Genomic DNA, 5,420 nt, shown 5'->3' on the forward strand with positions numbered 1-5,420 from the left:
ATTTGAGGAAGGTGCGATATGATGATAGAGACTGGATTAATCTTGCACAGGATAGAGACCGATGGCGGGCTTATGTGAGGATGGCAATAGTAGCAATGAACCTCCGGGTTCCTTAAAAGCCGTAAGTAAGTATGTAAGTAAACAACACTGTATTTTGAAAATAAATGTTATTCCTGGTGATTGTAGCTCAAGCTATCCGTACGTTGCTTTAAAACTGAAGTTTCATAGTACAAACAGCCTTCCTCGTTTTATTTATTTATTTATTTATTATTTTTTTTTTTTTGTGAAATATGTGAAAATTTTAGGGATTTTTTTTTTCCACCACTTAAAATATCATTACTATGTCCACTTTCATCTTGCCAAAGAAATTTGTCCATTTCTACTTCTAAGTTGGTTTAAAAATATTTTCTAATGTCTAGCGCGACCCATTTGAAAGCTATCAAAAATAATTTACACTCAATTTTCCGCAAGTTACATTTTTCTTCTTTAGACCATACTTTTTTACAGTAAATATTATCCAATTCTAATGAAATGTTTAAAATATACAAATAATGAATAGATAAACATTGTCGAGGCATTAGAATTTGACATAATATATAAAACTGGTTTTATTAATTTTTGTTATTACAATTTTATGAATGTTTAATTTTAATTTTTCAAACAGTTATATCTCAGAAACTATTTCATATTATGAAAAATATAATGCACATTCTGGTTCTCCCACTCAGCTATATAAATGACACAATATTCAATGGTAATTAAGGTATAAAATTATGACCTAATCAAGAGATTACATAATTTTTTAAATTACGGTTTATTAGCAACGCAAGCAACTGCCGAGGTTATACAGGGACATCATTTTATTTTTACTAACATTTTTAATATTAACCTGGCTATACCTTTAGATTAATGATTGAGACCCGGAAATACAGTTTGCTACCTCCTTCCACGACTGGAGTTCGATGGTACTGGCGTAAAATACAAACAAATCACTTTACTAGGTATAGGAGGGAAGAAAAATAGTTCATCCATTTACGTAAAGTAGGAAATATCGCGATTTTGAGTTTGATAATTTTCATTAGGTTTTATTTAATCAAAATACAGTACAGTGTTAACAATAAATGTTTTTACTCACGAACTGAGTTATCCATGCGAACGTATTCATTATGCAGCGTATATTATACTGTCTACAGCACATTAGCGTACAATATAGAGAATGAAATTAAATTGAAAAATAACCATAATATGGATATTTAAACATATTTTTGAAAATGGTGGCCGTTCATTTCGATACAGGCTTCAGATCTTTTGTGCCTATTACCACACTACAGACTATTGCATCTAATTCCAATTAGCAGTTTCGTCCTTCATACTTAGTAACTCATGTTGAAATAATTCTGTACCTACTCCATAAAAGAGTACCTTACGTACTGCCAATTCAGTCTTCACTTCTGCCCGACCCGCACAGATAAAATTACTCAGACATGCTATCTACTGTCCGTCCAAGTGGTTATGTCGCAGGATCGTAGAAAGGGGAGGGGAATTACGTGATAGTTAATTACTTAACGAGGCCCTTTTATTTAAGTTATTTTAAACAGTTGCATAACATTACGTAGACGTCCAATTAATTCCTAACAGAAATTAATGTTTTCAGAAAAGAGCTAAGAAAGCTCAGCCACTAGTCTTTACAGTGGAGCGAGCAGAAGCAGATGGGGGAAATCGGGATGCGACGTAGGCAAACGGACGACAGTACCTGTGCGAAAATATGATTCAATATTGGAAGTTTTCGTCACTGGAAAACGCGAACATATTTCTGAAACGCACTATACTCACTAACTCAGTACTGCGGTCTTGGTTCTGTGTGGGCAGTTGGAACTTCGTTAGTAGAAGGGGTAGGAGTGAAGTACATTCAAAAACTCAGGTACAATAAAAGTTGAAGTAAAAATAAAATGATGTCCCTGTATCAGCGTTGCCAGTGTGCCGGAATTTGGTCCCGCAGGAGTTCTTTTACATGCCAGAAAATCTACTGATATGAGACTGTCGCATTTAAGCACACTTAAATACCATCGACCTGGGCCGGAATCGAACCCGCAACCTCGAGCACAGAAGGCCAGCGCTATACCGACTAAGCTACCCAGGCCAACTAGATTACATAATATATTAAAAGAATTATATCTCAAGAAGGATTTACACAGTTCATTTGAAATTTCGCAGAATAGGCCTACTATTACTGGCTAGCATAACAAATACTGTAAAAATTTGGTTACATTTGGCCCAATAGAAAGAAATTGCAACATTTACAAATTTCCCCTTAGTTAGGCCTATTTATCTTTCTATTTTACATAATATTCCTTCACAATTAAATTATTGCTTAATCTTATATATTATTTAGCATTTTATTACTGGTCTATTACAATTTTAAATACAGTAAAACATTACGGGTGCTATTCATAGACATTTCGCAGCACGCGCTACGAGCGTACTAAGCTAGACCCGGCTATCCACTGGTTACTAGTACAGAATTCAAATCATATCCTATCGCTAACACTGGTTTATGAATACGAAAAACGCTGATCATCCACCGGAAACCCGCGCTAAAAATGTCCATGAATACGGCCCTCCATTACTAAGACATTATAATAGGCCTATGTTGTGTAAAGTTGCTCAATAGCGGAATTAAAATTCTTCGGACGGAATTTTGCCAGTAACATTTTCGTTTCCATTTTCATCTAGAATTATCACGAGGTAGCCCATGTGAACGAATTTTGGGACACTGTTGTTGTTTAGTCAAATGTCCGAAGACAAGTCTGAATCTCAGAAATGATACCAACTTATGAGGCAACTAGGCCAGGGGTACTGGAGTAGGGTGGCTATTTCCTTTCCCTCTCCATTGCATACATCGCTGACTATACATATTACACTTATCAGACTTCAGATTTATAGGCCTACAAACAATTATTGTTCTTCTTCTGACACATATCGTCAAGTGAGATGTACTGCCTGATAATAGATGTACTGTACATATCAGCCAGAACCTCAATCAGAGGCATTTGGGACATTATAGGGTACATTCAGGAAATGTGTTAAAGAAGCACAAGACAAGGCATGTACTGTAAAGTCAGGATAGGAACTTACCTACTAACATTGTACTTTTACCTAAAGGTTTAATGGGACACATAGTAGGAATAAGTTACTTCTCTAGTTCAAAGTGGCCTACAGTAATTTTTAACAGTTTTCGATATATACAGAGTGGAAGGGGACCGATGAACCAAAATTTAAGAGGTGATTCTACATGTTAAATACAACAAAACTTTTATTACACTTTTCCTTCGATGAAGCACCGTTAAGCAGGGCAAAAATAGTCTTTGCCCAATGTTTACAACGCTCTATTGCGGTAACGGCCCGAGAGAATGGCCGATTGCTATACAAGCAGATAGATAAACATAATCTGAATAGTTAGTGTCTTGAAATTATATATTATTTTTGCAAATTAAGCTTTAGCCATGAATTTAAATTGAACAATTGCGAAAATCATTAAAATAAATCTTACAACGGAACGCACTGTCGAGTGTGTGTAACTGAGTACAGCAAAGGCGGAGAGAAAACTAAGGGATGGAGTCCGCTCTTGCTAGAGTTATTGCAGTAGCCGTGATGTTGTCAAATGTTTCATAGAAACGTAACGATTTCCTCTAAAACGGTGAATGTTAGAAAAAACTTATACATCTTGATTACGCGACTTTTAATACTGTATCACTTCGGAATATGTATTGTATGTCTTTCTCGTGTTAAATTTTATCGTACCTGGTTAACATGTTTCGGCCTGCTATTGGCCTTCTCCAGAACTGGATGTTGCTGGTCTTGGCACCTTTTGTTTTGTTTCCTGTGGGGGTGTGTTTGTGTAGTGTAATGTGGAGTCAAAGAGTGTGTGTGTCCTGAAATTGAGTTGTATGTTGAGAATTTCATTTAGATGTGTTTTTGTGTGTCTGTGTATTTCGTATTGTTCTAGTGTGTTTAGTTTCTGGCTTTTTGGTTGGATGTGTAGAATTTTCATGTCTGTGTTGATGTCTCTGTAGGTGTGGTTGGCATTTGTGATATGTTCTGCATATGTGGAGGTGTTTTGTAATTTTGTTATGGCTGTGATGTGTTCTTTGTAACGTGTTTGAAATGATCTGCCCGTCTGTCCTATGTAGAAGTTGTTGCAGGTGTTACATTTGAGTTTGTATACGCCTGTATGGTTGTATTTGTTTGTTTGTGTTGTTTGTGTGTTGAGATGTTTTTGTAGAGTATTATTTTGTTCTGTATTGCGATGTTGTAATTTAATTTCTTGAATGAGGTTGCAATCTCGTGTGTTAGTGTGATGTATTTTTTGTGTTCTTGTGTTTGTGTTGTATTCTTATGTTTTTTGTGATTATGTTTTGTCTTTCGTATTATGTTGTCTATTATGTTGGGGTTGTATCCGTATTCTTGTGCTATGTATTTGATTGTGTTTAGCTCTTCTTTGTAATCATGTTGGTTCTTTGACTCCACATTATATCTCGCTGTTGGTTTCATCTCCCCTCCGCTTTGGTATAAATCCCCCCCCCCCCCATTCATAGTTTTCTGCACAAGCGCAGGTCTTTTACTGCAAACTCATCTTTAGCCAATCCTTCCGATTTTCTTCCTTCCTCTTAGTCTCCGTATACGATCTGAATATCTTAATGTCGTCTATCAATTGATATCTTCTTCTGCCTCGAACTTTTCTGCCATTCAGCATTCTTTCAAGTGCATCCTAACTGAAATTATGATCTTTATAACCAGGGCGCGAATTTTGATGACCTAAAAAAAGTCTAAAAATGACCAATAAATTTACCCAAAAATGTTATAAAATGGCCTAAAATGCTGAAAAAAATTACCTAAAACTAAACAATCCTATACATAAGTAGTAAAAATCTTACCTCAAATTAACAGCTCCACAGATCGTCTAGTATGGTATTCCCATGTAAAAGTTTAAAATTTCCCACACGAATACAAATTTTCCCCACAAGCTACAGTATGAGCTACAATTAATAATTAATTAAGTTATAATTAAATATTTAACTATAATGAAAGAGAAGGATAAATGTATCACTCAACAAACTTTCTCTGTATCTAATATAGTGTATCTCAATGGCGCAAACTAAAATGGACGTTGGTGACTTCTTTTGTTTGGAAGGCAGAGCGTACAACAACTCAGTCGAGAGCTTTTTCTCCTATTATATTTCTCTTCTTCCTTTTGAGATCACTTACTATCGAGAAAATCCTTTGAAATTCCGCATTTGAATGGGATAGTGTCAGTACTAATTTGGGAGTTTTATATATTGGGAAATTTTAGTTCGTCATTGAGGTAACTTATTTGGATTAAATTACTAAAAAATAACTTTAAATTAAAAAAAAAAAGATCG

At 35.2% G+C, this 5,420-nt stretch overlaps 1 non-coding gene across 1 annotated transcript; it reads right to left on the minus strand.

Moving 5' to 3' along the window:
* Positions 1-2,067: 2,067 nt before the first annotated feature.
* On the minus strand, positions 2,068-2,141 carry TRNAR-UCU (transfer RNA arginine (anticodon UCU)). The gene has a single exon. It is a non-coding gene; the product is annotated as a tRNA-Arg (tRNA).
* Positions 2,142-5,420: the final 3,279 nt, after the last annotated feature.

Source organism: Periplaneta americana, chromosome 16, assembly GCF_040183065.1.
Source record: "Periplaneta americana isolate PAMFEO1 chromosome 16, P.americana_PAMFEO1_priV1, whole genome shotgun sequence".
Classification (NCBI taxonomy): Eukaryota; Metazoa; Arthropoda; class Insecta; order Blattodea; family Blattidae; genus Periplaneta; species Periplaneta americana.